Source organism: Coturnix japonica, chromosome 1 (assembly GCF_001577835.2).
Source record: "Coturnix japonica isolate 7356 chromosome 1, Coturnix japonica 2.1, whole genome shotgun sequence".
In the NCBI taxonomy this organism is placed as follows: domain Eukaryota; kingdom Metazoa; phylum Chordata; class Aves; order Galliformes; family Phasianidae; genus Coturnix; species Coturnix japonica.
The window spans coordinates 2,231,645-2,249,417 of NC_029516.1; the positions used below are offsets into that span (position 1 = coordinate 2,231,645).

General features: G+C 46.1%; 1 protein-coding gene across 4 annotated transcripts in view; it reads left to right on the top strand.

Moving 5' to 3' along the window:
* The window catches only part of PLXNA4 (plexin A4), a 397,375-nt gene that overhangs the window by 179,632 nt on the left and 199,970 nt on the right, over positions 1-17,773 (top strand). The window contains exon 1 of one of the 4 annotated variants that reach the window (XM_015861327.2): positions 12,746-12,878. The exons of the other annotated variants lie outside the window; for them this stretch is intronic. The gene's annotated coding sequence lies outside the window, so the exon portion shown is untranslated. Of the gene's footprint in view, positions 1-12,745; positions 12,879-17,773 lie in introns of those variants that run through there. 4 annotated transcript variants of the gene reach the window in all.

Genomic DNA, 17,773 nt, shown 5'->3' on the forward strand with positions numbered 1-17,773 from the left:
GTACATCACTGCATCGCAGCACCTTGTCCTCCACCCCATGGCCATCCTAATCCCCCAAAACACTTGCAGTCTATGAGCCATCTGCTTCATGTCTCTGGCACTCCCAGCGATGCCATGCTTGTCTCAGCTCTGCTAACCTGTTCCAGCCTTGCTTCTGGATGCTCCTTTTTGGCTAAGCAGCTGAACACATGACCAGGCATTACTCATTGCAACAGGACATGTGTGCATGCTTAACTCAGACATCCCGCTCCAATCCTTTGTTTATTTGGGGCCCTAATTTGGAGATTACACATGTGTTTTATTAACCCACAACCCTAAGCTTATGGTGTGCTGCGGCCAATTATCTGCTTTGGATTAAATTTACCAGGGGTTAAATAAGATCACTGCACTTCTTCATCCCGTGATCTAACTTGGGATCTGGGTGTACAGTGCAGCATAACTCTGAGGCTCCCTTGTTCTACCTATTTAGCCTCCCTGACCTCTAGTTTCTTTAGTGACCATCCTGCCTGAGTTATTATCACTCATAATCCTTCCTCAGGTTTCCCATAAAGTAGTGCAACCAGGTGAAAGAGTTGGGGAAGAACTTTATAATCACAGAATATCCTGAGCTGGAAGGAACCCATAAGGATCATTGAGTCCAACCCCTGTTTCCACACACGGAATGTGTGTATGTACATGTGTATGCTCATATCTCAACTAAGAAAGGTGGCAGGTTTCACTGCTAATGCCTCTTGTCTCCTGTTTTCACCTCTGGGTACCTACAGTCTCATGTCAGTTTATCACAAATTAAACATTCCCACCCCTTTGCTCCCCTTCATCCTCCACTTGCCTTTCATAGGAATTCATAGGCCATGTGCCTCGAGGCTTCAATTTAAGTATCTTCATAAAGGTGTTCACCCCTATGAAATACAGCATTGCTTTTCCTTCTCTGAGCAGAACAGCCATGGTGTAACTCACTGCATCTGTGCAAGGTGTGTGTCCTCCAGCCCAGTGTTGGAGAGATGGATGAGGGTGACCTCTTGACATCTAGCTGTGTAGTACAGAAGAGCACAGCTTGTTGCAAGCTTGTGTGGGTGGTTTGATGTGGAATGCTGGTTTCAGCCTTCAGGAACTGCTCATATCCAGTCTGTAGGTATTACCATTAAGAAATATGGATAAAGGGTATGAACAGAGCAAGCACAGAAATACCCTCATTCACATCGCTTATCCAGCTGTGGGAATTTGTGCTTTGGTTTTCCTCAGCTAGTGAAACCAGTTGAAACTCTAGCATGTTCTGAATGCATTTATTTGCCCTTATTGAAATCATTTACTTTGCATGTGATGCCTTTGTTTTCTATAAAGAGGGTGCGTGTCAGCTGAGATTTGCGATGGGCTGAATGCATTAATTTTGGATGTACGTAGCTCATTCATCTGAATGCATTCTCCTTTTTACACCAAGGGAGAGCAATTACACGCTGATGGGCATTATGGTATCCTTATGCACTGACTAGAAGGAAGTATCCATAAGGAAGATGACTAATAAGATGATCATGCAAGTGAGGCAGGAGTGGTGGACTGGCTTGTTCAGGGTGGGCTCTGTGTTTCTTGAACTCCTGATGCTCTAAGGTTCAGGATATACTTGCCTTTCTTGTTCTATGTCCCACCTTTGTGTTGTCATTGAGGTGTTTGGTGACCTTATGGCATGAGGAGCACCAAAGACTTGAATTCTTGATGCTCAGGCCTACAGGACAGGAGCTCAGGGTTAACTAGTTTTGTTTTTAGCTTTCTGACCATCCAAAGAGGATATGCTGTGAAGCTCCGCTTGCTTCTGACATGTATGACCTGGGTCAGAAGTATTAATCGCTTATTCCACACCCCCCTCAGCTCACCTGGGAGGTAGATAGATAGATTTATTCTTGGTGGTCTATCACCTGTAACTCTCCTTGGTTGACTCCATTTTGCATTTTAACAAGAAACAAGCACTCCATAGTAACTGCAGAGATTAAACTCTGACAGACTCTCAGACCATTGACCTGAAAGGAAATGTAACAATAAATTAAACATATTAATGAAGCTGTACTACAAGCTCTGAATTTGTTAGGTAAATTGTACAGTTGATAACAATAAACCCAACTTACTGTAATCCACTGTTAGAGAGGTGTGAGGATGGATCCCAGCAGTCCTCCTTCGTCTGCGGTCTGCAAACTTCAGGCTGGGGTCAGTGTGGAGAGCAAAACTCAGCAGAGCCACATTCATAGAATCATAGAATCATTAAGGTTGGAAAGACCAACAAGGTCATCTAGTCCAACCATTCCAGTACAGTCTTCAGGAAACATCTTTTCTCAGTTCAAATTTCATTTACTTACTTTTTTCTTGAGTTCCACTTGATTGTATTATCTTGGTCCTTGGCGGAAACGGGGGCAATTGCAGGCTGCTACTGGTAATGGACTCTAGGAATTGTTTTCCACACCCTCATATCCTCCACATAATTCACATCCCTTGAGACAAATAAAGACCCTTTCATAGAATCATAGAATGGTTTGGGTTGGAAGAGACCTTTAAGATCACTGAGATCCAACTCCCTTGCTATAGGAAGGGATACCTGCCTCTAGACTGGGTTGCTCAGAGCCCCATCCAGCCTGGCCTTGAATGCTTCCAAGGAGGGGGTATTTGTTAAGGGGTGTGTGAGTGCTGTGTCTCCTTTGCAGTGCAGGTGGCTGCTAATTTGAACACCATCCGCTATTTAAATGAAGACTGCAGGGGTTCAGAACGGGAATTTTGTCATTTCTGGGAGGAAACTTTGGGTCCATGCCAGCTCAGCAGGGTTGGGAGTCACTCCTCTCATCCAAAGCAGCAGCTGCAGAGCCAACACCAGCCAAAGCATCCCCTGTGCTTGGAGGGGATTGCAGAAACAGTGATAATAGGGCAGGGAGAAGCCTGGAAATTTGCCTAGCATGTCTTCATGGTCACCTTCATCTTTATCCCCTCCTGAATTGCCCCACTCATTGCATCAGCAGTACCAGTGGGGCAGGGAGACTCACAAACTCACATGTGTTGAAGGTTAGACTAGATGATCTTAGTGGGCTTTTCCAGCATTAATGGTTCTCTGACTCTCTGATTCCATACCTGTTGTTCCTTAGAGCAGCAAGCTGTCCAGCAAGCAGCTCAGCACTGTCAACTTAAGCATATCATGGACACTTACCTCTTTGCTTCTCGTCCTGCAGTGTTGCTGAGTCCATGCTCCCCATGTCTGGCTCTTTGTTCTTCATTATTCTAACTTGAGATTGTCCTGCCTTAATTGTTTCCTTCTCCTTCTCCTTCTCCTGTGCTGTTATGCATCATTATGAACTGTGAATTTCACATTACAGAGGCTTTGTTGAGGAATTTCCTAAGGAGGGTTGGAGTTTGGCACATAATTTTGCTACCAGTGCCATGGGATGGGATGAGTGAAGCTTTTACATGGCACAGCTGGGAAGTGCTTGGTGTCCTTAGCTTTGTAATTACTTCTGTCTGTCTAGGCTTTATGTTCCTGCACACACACACACATGCAGTTGTGCACCAGGCTGAAGAGGAAATACTGAATGAAGGCAACAGCTGGAGCCAGTGTGTGATAAGTCACGAGGAACTGTTTTTCTTTAAATATCTTTTTTATGTACATCTTGGTGCTGCTCTTCCCAGCCCCAGCATCACAAGGATCCCCTGTTTGGGGATCGTGTGTCATGGGGTGACTGCCAGGGGTAGGGCTGATGGGGCTAAAAACTGAACCAGGAATGTGCTTGTTGCAGCAAATCCCTGCATGCCGCTGTACCTTGCACTGCTGGATCCCTTGCACTGCTGGATCCCTTGCACTGCTCCCTGCTCCCTCCCAGATGTAGATCCTAATTTGAGCCAGATTACCCCAAGGAGTTTTGTATCAATAAGAAACTTCAGTTTTCCATCTTCAGCCACGTGTCCTCTTTGGTGTTGTCTGCCTGCCACGGAGATTTGATCTTTGTGGTTATCAGGTCAGCCACGAACTGGGGAGAGGAGGGGTGAGGTTTTGTGAATGAGAGCTTTCTCCATCAACCTGTGGTCCCAGGGAAGAGCTGCGGTGGAGCGAGGCTTGGAGAGGCCTCAGCTCATAGTCTGTTTCCTTTTCCTTTTAATGTGTTTGCTCTCTAATGTGTGTTGACACAGTAAATACACATGTTTGTACAAACATCCCAGCAGAGGGTTGCTTTGAAAGCCCCTTGTAGAGGATAGGAAATGTGTGTGGCAGATGTCAGGAGGCGACCTGCTGCCTGGTACTCATCACTTTTGCCAGTGATGCTTGAAATCATCTCCATCAGGAGGAACTCGATGGGACAGCTCAAGACAGAGGATAGGGGCTTCTTGTGTGTGTGTGTAGAGAGAGGGAAGCAGTGATGTTGAGCAGGGAATCCAGGAGCTTGGTCTTAAGTAGGTTCTTCCAGTTTTGTTTAGGGCTGATTCATGTGCTTTCAAGACCTAAAGCAATGCTTATGGTAGCATAAGCATCTCAATTCCAAATATAATTTGCAGGAATCTGGATAATGGAAGCCTGAAAAAGAGTTATCTTAAGAGCTGGCCACATCATGACTCAAAACCCAGTGAGCTACAGATGATCCCATATGGTTTCACAGACCAAATTCCAACATTATGAAGCTGGTCACATCTTTCATCATATGTGAATGGGATGTGTCAGTACTGGCAAGTCAAGCAAGGTGGAAGTGTTTATAGAGAGTACAGAGTATATGAAACAGACTTCTATCTTAAACACGTATCTTCCACATTAGTTTATCTGCAATTACTCTTCCAAGTTGACTAACCCAATTTTTACTCTTGATATACCATTAATCGTCCTCTTGCTGGGTTTCAGCAGTGTGATAAAGCCAGAGAATTGTGTGTTCATGGGGTCCTCCAAGCTAGGACAAGACATGTAAGCATGCAAAAGGGATGGTGGTTGCAAAGCCATTGTAGTTTTTCCTTTGTTTCCTATTGTTAGCTCTGCACAAATGACAAGTTGTGTTAGTCCTGGCCTGCAAGATGCCCAGTGGCCTGTTTTCTCCTAAACTAAAGCGACCAGCAGCTCTAGGTCTGTAGTTCTTGCTCTGTGTGAATTGGTTCATAAGTATGTGACAGCATTGTATCCCAAGAGGGAAACTAATCAAGATACAGTTCAACCCATCTCCTTTAGTTGGACATGTTGAACAAACATTACCATCAAAATAAAACATTTCCATAGTAAACCATCTACACATTTTTTTTTTCCCATATGGACAGCAAGGAAAGGGTGAATGACCCATCTGTGAAAGATGCCAGACAGTCACTCAGGCTGAAATTTGTCTCACCTAATGTCAGCCATCAGCACTGAATCGAAATGAGTTGCCGTTTATAGATAATGGAGAGAGACTGGCATCTCCTGAAAGCAATTCACTCCATCTGCCTGAGACACCTATTTAGGATGGCACGATTAGCCCTGTGGTGAAACCTGTCTCTTTCCATTGACTAGAGGGGAAACTTGCCTGACTCAGTAGGTGAGATGTCTAATTTTCAAGAAGACCATGTTAAACAAGACGAATTCCACATTGAATGCAATGCCTGGAAGGCATGCAGGTAGTTGGTGACAGGAAGACATCTCTGGAGCCAGACAGAGCAGGGCTGCTCAATCCCTATCCATTCTGTTGTCAGGTTGGTTTAGTTTGCCTATCTCCAGCCTTTGCATCCCAAAATATCCTGCTTTGTTCTGGGGCTGGAAGTGGCATCTCGGTTTGTTGTAAGACTATAGCAGGGTGTTGTAAGAAGCCTAAGATCTGAATGGTTTATCCCACTCACTATAGCTTCATTCCCATAGAACTCTGCAAGGAAGGGAGATTATTCCATTCTTATTGTACAGAAAGGGCACTTGGGACACAAAAGGCATGAGCAGTAGCAAAGGGAATTTGGCAACAGGCATAGGACTCAACATCCAGATGCTCCTCTGAGGTTATTAATGTGGTGTTTGTGGTCTGAATGGGCTGTCCATGATTCCACAGTAGTCAGCTCGATAGTATTTCCTAGAAGTTGGCTTCTGACCATTCAGAAACAGGAATTTGGAAGTTTAGACCCTCTTACTGTCACCTCTGGGAGCTTCTCCTCCCAGACCCAAACTACCCTTAGAAGTCCAACTATGCCAGGACGTGTCACCTGGTTCATTTTGGATCATTTCTCTTTGTTGCCTCATCCTTGGAGGCATTCAAGGTCAGGCTGGAAGGGGCTCAATCTGATTGAGCTGTAGTTGTTCCTGTTAATGATAGAAGAGTTGGACTAGATAACAAAAAGGCATCTCTTCCAATTCACATGATTCTACAATTCCTTTCTGGGGAAGAACTGACACTAATATGCCCAAATCCTATTCCAGTGTTATGAGCGTTTAGGGCAAAGCCTGGAAAGCAGATTGTAGGGTTGGGGCTAAGAGAGACATATTAGCGTGGTATTCACCCCAAAGCTGTGTCCCATCAAGGCTGGCATTGCTCTGGGACATCTGAGAGAGTCGGGATTCCTATAGGGGACCCATTCCATAAAGCTGCTGACACCCTGTGGCTGTCGGGAAGAAATGCAGTGACTTTCTCTGAAAGGTTGGGCAAATTTGGGGTTGAAAAAATATGTTTCCAGGAAATAAGAAAAAAGCGACTGTTCTTGGGAAAAATAAATAATAATAATAATAATTTTAATAATAAAAAGAAAACAGATCCCCCAGATGGCTCCCAGCTGTGCTTTTTAGTGCTACTGCAGCCTGCTTGTGGCTATCCCTGCTCTGCTCCCAGGGCCATGGGTTGAGGGTGAGTAGCTTTGAAGGGCTCCCAGTTCAGGAGATGAATAGGGGAGAAGTGATGGAAAACAGAGATGGCCAAATCTCCCGTAGAAATAACTTCTGTAACTCTTCCTCCTCCCCTGTGTCCCTCCTCTTGTAGTTTGTTTGCCACCACTGCCAAGATGTTTCTTCTCAGAATAATATTTTCCCCTCTGTGTTTTCTTTCTGTACTGCCAAGAGATCTGTGTACAAACATGAGTTTCTCCCGTTTATAAACAGCCATCTATTCCTCCTCCAAGAGAGCTGAAAGAAAACAGAGCAGAAATAAAAAGGGAGATGCATGCTTGTCTCTGCTCTGAAACACGAAGGGGTGGGAAGGAGTTGTTGGCCCAGGACAAAATTGGCAGGGGAATAAGTTTTAGTTTCATCCTTTGAAGATGGGAGAAGAAACAGTCGATTGTCACAAAGAGAGAGAGCATATCCCTTTAAACCACAAAGCCTTCAAAGATAGCCCCGAGTCCCAAAAATAAAGGCTGCACACTGCCTTCCTCTGTCACTCCTGGACAGAAATAGTAGTCTAGTGGGAACCATTAGAGCAGTGATGAGAGGAGTCAGTCTGCTCCGATGAATGCGGAGAGCCCAAAGGCTGCTCCTGGGGCAGCTGCTCGGGCTCTGGTCTCCATCACCCAGACCAACATTGCTCACAGAGGCAAATCTTGCACTGGGGAATGTGGCTTTTGCCTTCCAGCATGGAAATGAAGCACCTGCACTGATGGAGGATTGCTCCCTGTGGCCCATTTTGTCTCCTGTCCTTTGTCTCGCCCCGTTTTAAATGTCCCAAGGAGCTGGGGGGCTCAGGCTGAGTTCAGGGCTATCAATGATTCCAGTACCTCAGGAGGCCCTCGTGTAGGATTTTATGGCACATCCATCTCTTTGTGACAGAGTTATGCCTCCTTCATCTCCTATGGATGTGTTGTCACCCCCGCTCCCCCCCTACTCCCTCTTTGGGACAACTCGTGACCTGCTTTCATTGGTATAAACTTCTCTGAGAGTGCTAAAATGACAAAGTGATGGATCCAGACAGAAGAAAAGGGCAGGGAGAGCCCGCCAGTTAGTGGGGGATGCTGACTTTGGTGGGGTGTCCTTTCAAAGGGCCCCAAAGCTGATGTGGGGACAGTGGGTGGCAGTGGGACAGCTACTGCAGCTGCGCCATCTGCTGCACACACAGAGAACCTTCATCCAGAAAGGAGTATTTGGTGCTGCAAGGGACCAAAAAGAGCAGAAAGCCCATCCCCAACCTCTTTTCTCCCCTCTTTTTTTGTGCAGGTTTATACTGCAGGCAAAGAAAAGCTTTGATTTGGTGTGAGAAGGTTTGGTTAAGTGACCATTTAATCATGCAAATTCTCAATGTTTGAGATGTTTCAAGCCATTGTTTGGATGGAGATCAGTGTGTGTGTGCCTTGAAATGTGCTGAGTTTTGCGTATTATATACCCCCAAGTTAGAATTTCATTAAATAACCTCCCGTACCCTTAAGAATATGAAAAAAAATAGCACTAACACACCCTGGCTGTTGTGTCTAAGTAGTTTAAAGGAACATAGTTGCACCCTCTTGGGAGGTTTTGAGGTCCTGTTGAGGTGATGGCACAGCTACCCAAAGGAAGTGTGAATGTCCCATGTCTGGAGGTGGTCAAGGCCAGGTTGAATGGAGCCTTGTGCAGCTTGATCTGATGGGTGGAAACCATGTCCTTTGGAACTTGATGGTCCCTAAAGTTCCTTCCAACCCAACCAATTCTGTGATGATTTACACAGTCCCCAGTCTACACTGGTTGCACTATAGTCCCTGCTGCTTCTTGCATGGGATAACCTCACTGAGTTAGTCCAGCACAAAGCTGGAGGTGATCACTGGTTGCTCTTAGGAGTTACTGCTGAAGCTGGGCCATTGCTTCAGTGAAGGGAGATTATGCTCGTAGACCTTTGAGTTACTGAACTGTGCTGGAGAAGAGAGTGAAAGGATTGATAAGAGGGAAGGAAGGAATCAGCATTTGGAGGCTTTTCCAGCAGTACAGAGTGAAAGGACAAAGCCAGGAGAGCCATGTGAACAGAGGAGAAGAGCAGCACAGATGAAAGCGGGAGTAATTATGCATCTCAATACCGTCCCTCCCAGGCAGCACTTGGCAGGTATATCTGATCCCTGGGTCTTTTGTGTCATGACTGGCACTTGCTGTATTGATGCTGAACTCCTGACCTTGCCTTGTCTTGTGCTGCAACCTTATGTCAAAACTGCTTTGGGTAGAGTTTCACTGCCAGGGTTACATTGAGGTCCCAGAGGAAAGCGATCCCTCATCTCCCATTATAGTGACACACTCTTGCTGACTCTCCCAAGCCCATGGGAGGTAGGTGAGGGCTATGGAGATATGAGGGGATCATGGCCAAACTATTCTCCTCTCCTATTCCCATCATCAAGTGTGCATCTGAGCTTTCTGCATGCTTCTGCCTCGCTTGATGTGTTCAAGATAGCGGGGAAAGATCCTACTTGTGCTCTCTGTAGTTCTGAAACCCAGCAGTGCCCAGAAACCAGCATTTTTGGGAAGCACTCCTATGCTTTTTTCCAAGTTCTGCTTTTGAAGCTCCAGTGATGTTGTAGTTACTCCTGTAAATTATCTTGGGATGTTCTTTATAAGGCTCAGGCATTTTGGTCTCATGATAAGCCTTCTGAGTCTTTTGATGGGGCAACCCAACCAGATCAACACCTCTGTGTAGCATCTGATTCCTGACTTAGGAGCCAGCCTCCAACCTGAGTGGCTCAGCAAGCCTTCCTTCTCTCCCAGGAGTCCCTTGCCTCCATCCAAGTGGAATAATATGTCAGCTTTGCCTGTTAAATCCCTCTGACTCTCTTAATACTCTCTTGATTGTGCCTTGTGCTATGCCCTCTGTGCTGTACAGCCCCTTAAGGGCAGTTCCCAGCAGTACTCCTAATCCTTTTAAGTGCTCAGGGGGAGCTTTGTTTCCTCCACAGGGTGGGCAGCTTTATCCCCATAGACCTGTGCTGATGCTCTACAGAACACGGAGTGTGGTTGGGTGGAAGAAAACCACTCCCTGTATTCCTCAAAAGCTGTGTTACCACCTTGTGTCTCCTTGTCCATAGAGACCTTGCACTGATGGTAATGTGAGCTACCATTTAACTGTGTTAAAAGCATATCTACTTGGTCATCATTTTAAGATTTGTCTGTATTAGTTTTAGATAATTCGGTCAAAGGCTTTACATACACATTTGTCTAATCTGACTCATTACAAGGAATGCCTGTGATTAAGGGTCTGGAGACACACGCTGTTCTTATGTTATCGGAGATAGTAATTACTTCACTTACACAATACTTTTCCCTTGAAGATTTCCAATACCGATCAATTCTTGCCTCTCTCTAGCTGTCTCTGGAGGTGTCAATGGTAATGTGCTGAGAGCCATGGTTGTGTGATCGTATGATCGCCTGTTTTCCCCTGTGTGACCCTCTGAGATGAGGACTGTACAGTGGTGCATGTCACTTAGGCAGTATCTTTTATGGTCTGCTCTTCAAGATCCTCCACTGAACTTTTCGTATAGCGAGAGAAACTACCCCCCCAAAATCATCGAACCCATAGGTGGCTCAATGAAACATGTAGAAATGAAAGCGCTGACAGGATAGGTGACATCACTACGGTCATATGGTCAATAAATATTTAGGATAAAGTTTAAGATTTTAAATCTTCCAGACCTTTGCATGCATAGGAAACTATTGAGTCAGCCTGAACAACTGACTGAGAACCTGGACAAAGGACCCAGTTAGCCCTGCGAGCAAAGGTGATGATAATTCAGCTGTGTGACTAGAAGGGGGTGGAACCTGGCTGCACCTCTTAGATCTCATTGAAGGGCTGATTGCTGCTAGGGAAGGGTCTCTTTTGGGAGATAGATCTCTTCTTGGTGGAGCTTTCCTCTGTGAATCTGGAATCTTCTGGTATGGGTGAGCTGTCAGTTTTCTTCCCTTCCTTTATAACACCTTTCTGTTGTGTCCATCCCTCTGTCATTACACCTCTGGTGAAGCACCCTTTTCTATCATATCAATCTGTCCAATTGCCACGTTTCCTTAATCCTGGAGGGGTGGCTGTCTTGAGATACAGCAGAAACCAGGAGCATCTTGGAGTTTGTTGCTGGAGACTGAAGTTTAGTTCAGCAAAGTGATGTGTGGCTTTTGTAGGAGAGGAACAAAAATCAGTGGTTTTTGTAAGACTAAAGGTGTAAGAAATGATTTTGGGTAACTAAGAAGGATTGGATGATGAAAGAAAGCCTTGGGAGGAATGAGGGCTCGGTACAACATAACTGAGCTGAGATGGCTGCTCAGAGAGTTCTTGCCTTGCTGGAGATTAGCTGAGAGGAGAGTGGGGTCTAGCTGGGCATTGGATTTGGGACTAATGCTACTCATCTATGGGAAATGAAGGGAATAGGCCTAGCACCACTGCAGGGCTGGGTCACTTTTCTGGCAGTTTATGTGAAAGGGGAGAGAGGGCAAACATGGACCTTTGTCCCCGGATGGGCTTTCCCTTTTATCTAAAGTAATATTGGAAGGTAAGCTTTCACTCTCTATTTTTTTTCCTATCTGTGGATAAACATAGATTATGAAGGTTAGAAAAGCTTTAAGGGATGTTTTTTATCTGTTATTAAGTTCTTAATAGGTCACCTCGGCATTGAGAAGCCCAGGAGCTGAAACAACAAGCAATTGAATTACAATAACCTTTGCAGAGCACAACTATGTCAATGGGTCTGGGGCCCAGAGATACGTAGGACCTCATTATCTTGACCTTAGCCCCAGGGATGTTAACCAACAAAAAGAACTGTGCGGGAAGGCTGGACTGGCTGATTTCCTTGTGAGGATTCTCTTTCAGGTTGCCTTTTCTCCCCCATATTTCAAAGGTGACACCTCTCCACATTGTTGACAGGAATTGTTCCCAAGCCATCATTCCATCCATCCACACACAAGCTCTCTATGTCATGAAAGAACGAGCGAAGTGCCCCAAACCCTGGGTTTCTCAGTTTTTATTCATGCACTCAAAACCCATCTTTCCATTTCTCTGCAGCCACTCAGAACCAGTGTCTGAAACAATATTTGTTGCATGACCAGAGAACCTTACCTGACTGGTGATATAATCACTGAGATATGATTTTGGGTATGAATTGTTTAGAAGAACTGCTGAAAATGCCCAAATCCTCAGCAAAGCAGGCGCTTTGGTCTGCCTCTATTGTGCTGTAGAGGGAAATTGCAAATGCTTTTGTACATCTCTGGGATGGAGTTTGATGAGTTATGGTTGATGCATGGAGCCACAGAGGGCACTGTGTCACCCACCATGTGTTAATGGCCATGTTCAGATCAGATCCTTGTGTTGTCTGCTATAGGGAGTGGGTGCTTCCTTCTGTGCTGTTCATTTGTGCTCCCACCCCAGAATCTGCTGGTGTGTGATGATGCACTTAGCACACTCATGTTCATCTTCACCTCATCTCATTACCACTAAGTCATAACCCAGGCCCTATGGCACAATATTGGGTGCATCCTGCATCCAGGTGGATGGGCATCACCACGTGCATGTGTCACTGCGTACCTCTGCACTGCAACCTGTTGGAGCATTTTCAATGTATGGCATGCTCCTGGCTTGATACATGCTTTGCTGTGCCTCTCTATGGGCTGCTATGTGCCCTCCTGCCCATGTGTCCACTAGGGTGCCTGGGTCTTTTCATGCCTGCATGCTTGCCATTGCCAAAGGGCAGCTGGCTTCCTCTCAAGTGACACAGTGTCATGAAGATCTGTGGGTGTCTCAAAGCTCACCCCGTCTGGCTGCAGTCAAAGGGCCCATTGTGGTGCTGTTCTGTACCACCCTCCCCCCCTCCCGCAGCAATCCCAGCCCCCTGGGTCACTGCGTTCCTGGCATGGTGAGATGAGCTCATCTCTGGGAGGACTCTGGTCTCTCAGCTCCAAGAACAGACACTTGTAAAAGTCTTGTATTCCAGATCCTGCCCACGTCGCCAAACATCTGTCCACAGACCATCCCATAGGATTATCTACCACAGCTTCTGAGCAATCCTCTGTAAGGATTTGTGCTCCAGGCTGATACTGTGTGTATGTCTTTGTTTCTGGCCAGTCCTATTCACAGACAAGCTTTGTTTTTATATATTTCTGACCCAAAGCCATATGGGGCTTTGAAACTATCTGATAGTGCTACTTGTGTGAAGTGCTTTGATCTATAGCTTCACTTCTGCTTAAGAGCTGACCAAAAGTCATCAGGTAAATAGGGTTTGTGTGCCATGTGAGTTGCCAGCCAAGGAATGAAGGGTAAGTGTCCCTGAAATATCTATCACCAAAAGCTCATGCACTCCATATAGATGGGACTGAGGTGGCCACTGTTAGTGGAGCAAGGGCCAGAAGTTGTGATGCTTTCTGCAAAGGAAGGGGAAGGAATAATAGATTCAGGGCTCTGGCTCTTGTGTTTAGCATCACAGCCAAGTCCTCAGCATGGACACTGGAGAGCAGAGGCCTCAGCCCCGTGCCATAGGTGAGAGCCAGCAGCCTGCTAATAGATCGCTTGGCTGGGCTTGTTGCTTAACACCAATCACTTGGCAGACCATTACCTTGAAAAATGAGCTCTGCCGAGCTTGCCTTGTGTTGTTACAAACTAATGATTTGCATTGATTAGCACGTGGCTCACGACTGTCTAATTTATCAATCAGGGAGCGCCAGGGGATGGTGTGTAAACCATGCTTTCAGAAATGATGTCATCTGTCAATGGGCTCATGAATGTGAAAGCTGCACACACCTGACATACTCTCCCTGATGAGGGGTAGAAAGGACCCAGCCACCTCTTTGCCTTTCCCTTGTGTCCAGCTCTAAAGCTCGAACAATTGCTGTTTCAATTTGAGGTGAGCCCTGCAGTCCAGGCTGGCCACTCTTATGGCTGTGATTATTATTTTTATAGTAGCGATAGCAGTGATCATAAACCTACTGTGTTAGTTGCTGTCCAAACAAAGAACAAAAGTCTGGCCTTTTATTTACGTCTAATTTAGATCATAAATCCATTACAGCTGGGAATTGCTCTTGCTATAAATGTTAGTGGGGAAATAGAGTGGAAGTCACTTGCTGTGGACCATGGGGGGAAAAAAGGGGACTTCTGCCTGCTGTGAGTTTGTCTCTTGGCTTGCAGGATCCTCTGGCACAGAGATAGTTCATTCCAGATGCATCCCAGTGTATCCTACATGGCTGCATGCTTGATCCATTGTAACTCAATGCCCCTTGAACATCTAGCAGTGACCTCTAGTGAGTCCTCCTTGGAAGTAAGACTCTGAGGTTGATTAGCATTGACAGTGGCTGCTATCCTGACATGTTTGGGTCTGGACAGCAGTGAACATGTACAGCTACATCATGTAACCCAAATCAATGGAAAAGCAGAAGTAGGTTACAGCCTGACATTAGATCATGCTCTGCTGTGTCTTTGCCCCCTTGCCGTGCCAGAAACTGCAGCCAGCAGACTCTATGTCCGCTGGGGAATGTTAGGCCCGTAAAATGGGGAGGAACTGATATTGGAAAAGCAATGAAGTATTAGAGGCCCCTGTGCAGTCGTAAGGCTGTAGCTGGGCACCGCTCAGAGCAGCCTGGATTGATATGCAGGGCTGCTCGGATCTCTTGGAAATGAGATTTGCTGAGCCTTAATCCAATAGTAAGAAATAATGACGGTGATTTCAGTGAGAAGCCCTTGGAGAAAGAGATGCAGGGAAGACAGAGATGTCTCAGAGTGTGGGGAGGACAGAGATTGTCCTCTGCTCAGCTCTGATTTTCCCTATACAAAATACTTTCTTTCAGAGCCAGTGCCACTGTTTACTCCCTTGCACCCAGGTGGAGGCAGTGGGGCTTGATTCTATGTCCTGTGTGGCTTTGTGTTTGAAATCCATTCTTTCAGTCTTCTTTTAATCACCTCCTCTGGGATCTGGGGGCAATTTCATGGCTAAGACAAACTGGTGCTGTTGCTTGAGCAGGAGCTGCCAGAGTGCTGTCTGGAAGCAATGGGGCTGGTGATGATGAATTCCCCTTAACTTCATCAGCCTGGGGTCTGCTGATTCTGCACAAAGCAGAGTGATGGGGAGGGATGTGTTGTCTGAGCAAGCCATGGATCAGCGAGCTCCTCATTCCCTTAGTTATTCATTTAATTATCTGTAATGACCATCAGCCAACCAGAATCTGCTCCTGCTGTCTTCCTATCCAGCAACTGTGCGTCCCTGTCCCAGCTCCCAACCACAATCTCAGGAGACCTGATTGGATTTGAAGGAGTACATGGGGGTCTCATTTAGACTCTGCTGATGCTCTGGGCAGGAATCGATGGTTTTAGAAGAGTAAGAGGCAGCTGAGCACAACTGACATGGCAGAAGTGATGCAGTCTTTCGCTGCCTGTAACAAAACCAAGCTACTAGGGCAGGAAAACAGAGATGATGTGTTAGCAGGAATGCTGTGATTGTTCTCATGGAGCCTGCTTTTGAAGAGAGTATGAAGGCAACTTTGAAAGCAGCTATTTGCCCATGCTTAATATACTGATATTTAAATACAAGAAGATATAGCAAAGCTGAGTTTTTATTGGATTGAGCAAGACTGCATGATGTTGAGAGAACCATAGAATGGCTTTGGGTTGGAAGGAACCTCAAAGATCATTTAGTTCCAACCCCTTGTCACCTACTAGATCAGGTTGTCCAGGGACCCACTTAGCCTGGTCTTAAACACTTACAGGGATATATTAATGTGCTCCAAACACTGATTCATCATGCCATGCTTGTAACACAAGCAGCTTGGATGCTGGATTTTAGTAGAAGTGGCATCCCTCTACAGATCAGCTATTTTACACTGGTGCCATTTGCAAATGCAGATATACAGTCTAAGAGAGCCTTTCCCAGCTCTGCTACTGATGTGCTTGGACCTCTTTCACACCTCACTTCTTGGTATGAAGAATAATGCTTCCCAAAAGTGAGTCTGTTCTCAGTTGTTTCTCTCCTGTGGGCTCACAGTAGCTGTAGGGATCCAGATAAAACTGTAAAGCATCACTAGAATAATGGAAGGTGTCTTTTACCTTCTTTCATCGCTGGCTAACCTGACCAGTGCGGGAGCAGGAAAGACCGGAGCCTGTATCTTTAAAGATTAATAGTGTTGTTTGCTCATTAAGGAGATCATTTTGAAGCTACCACTAACCAGAACATTCGAGTGCAAGCATCTGTTTGCTACTGGGAGAGGATATTTATTGTCTGATACTTCAATGGATGTAAATAAACAGCCAGTCCTAGATAATGTTCAGACAAACAAACAAACAGCTGCCAGAATAGGTCCCCTGGCAGTTGACCTTCGGGAAGCATCACGCTGATGTTTTAATAGCAGCCAGCTTTGCAGAATGAAGCCCAGCAAGCACAGCCTTCTGAGAAGCAGGATTATTGTACAGTCTGAACGAGTTGTTCTCCAGTTGCTCTACTCGTGTGTTCACTGTGGGGCAGTGGGGGTTTATCAGGATGCTGGGTAAAAGGTGGTCGGTGTCAATCCTATGGGTGGTGGCAGGCATGATAGTGGAGCTGGATGAGGGTTTAGAGTGCTGAGTAGGGCAGGTGTGCAGGCAATGGGAATGGGCATTCCAGCAGTGAAGGTGATAAGTGTGTTTGTGGATGAGTGCATGCACATCTGGCAGTGGTGGGCTGAATGTTTTCAGACTTGAATTCTCTCCTTCAGTAAGGATCACTTGCAGGCTTAGATCAGAATCTTCTCATTTCCCCTTTATAGACTCTCTGGCTTTTTCTTTTTCCCTCCAAACTCAAGTGCTCTGGTTCTAGTTGTTGCATGGGAGTGGGGAATAAAGCTCTAAGATAAACTTCTATCGTATTGCTTGATGCTCAGCAGCAGGATTGTTCTGCAAAGATGGAGATCCTTTAGGTTCAGTGCCTGGGGTTGAACATATGAAGGCCAGAGTTGAAGGCAGGATAAGACAGGACTTGATTTAGGGGCCAGAACTATGGATGCAAGCTGCAATATCATCTCTTTGCTGGCACAGGCCTTGTGTAGTCTTTGGGGTGTGGTGTGGGTGAATGTCTGCCAGACTTTTTGGCCACTTTCTGGCTTTTCTTTTTCCTAATTTAATAGCTTTGACTAGAAGAAGAGATCCCTGCACTTACAGCTGTTAGGCTGTGTAGGCATGAGTGCATGTGTGTGTGCTTGCACGTGTTCAGTGCAATGAGCCCTCCCTCCCCTTCTGCACCCTAATGATTTTGCAGCCAATTAGGTTAGCGATAGCTGTTAAATCCCTTCCAAGTATCACTGTTTTCCTGGTGTGAAACCTCTGCAATCTTTTACCTGCACCAAGGGAAGATCCCAGGGGGCTGTGCCTCGTGTCCGTGCTGTTTGTTAACTCCAGCTGGTTATTTCTTCTGCCTGCCTCTTCTATCTCCAAGCTCTTTCTCCTCTAATGGGGCTGGCAAAGGCTGCGGATAGTGACTGAGCCTGGGGTGATAATTGGCTGCTTACAGATGTGGTGACCTACAGATCTGACCCTGATGATGCTGAGAAATCAAGGTCAAGGCAGCAGAAATGTGAAGTTTGTTTGGAGCAGCCACAGGGGATGGAGAAGGGGGGCAAAGCTGAAGCAGCTGACAAAGCTCAGTCATTGCCCTCTGACAGTGAGAACTTGGTCCCCATAGGAAACGGGAAAAGCTCCTGTTATAGGGTTATCTGAGCTGCCTGGGGCAGTGCCTCAGTGTGCAGGTTCCCATCTTTCTCCACCTGCGATCCTTTTTGCTTGTCCTTCCTTTCTAATGACTGTCATAAGACGAAGAGCTCATTGGCCTCTTCCTCCTTTACCTCACAAAGGAACCATATCAGTGACTACTTCTAAGCAGAGACCAAGGAGATAAAGGCATTCATTATGGACATGAATGAGCCCCGTCCTTGGAGGTGTTGCCCCGTCCTTGG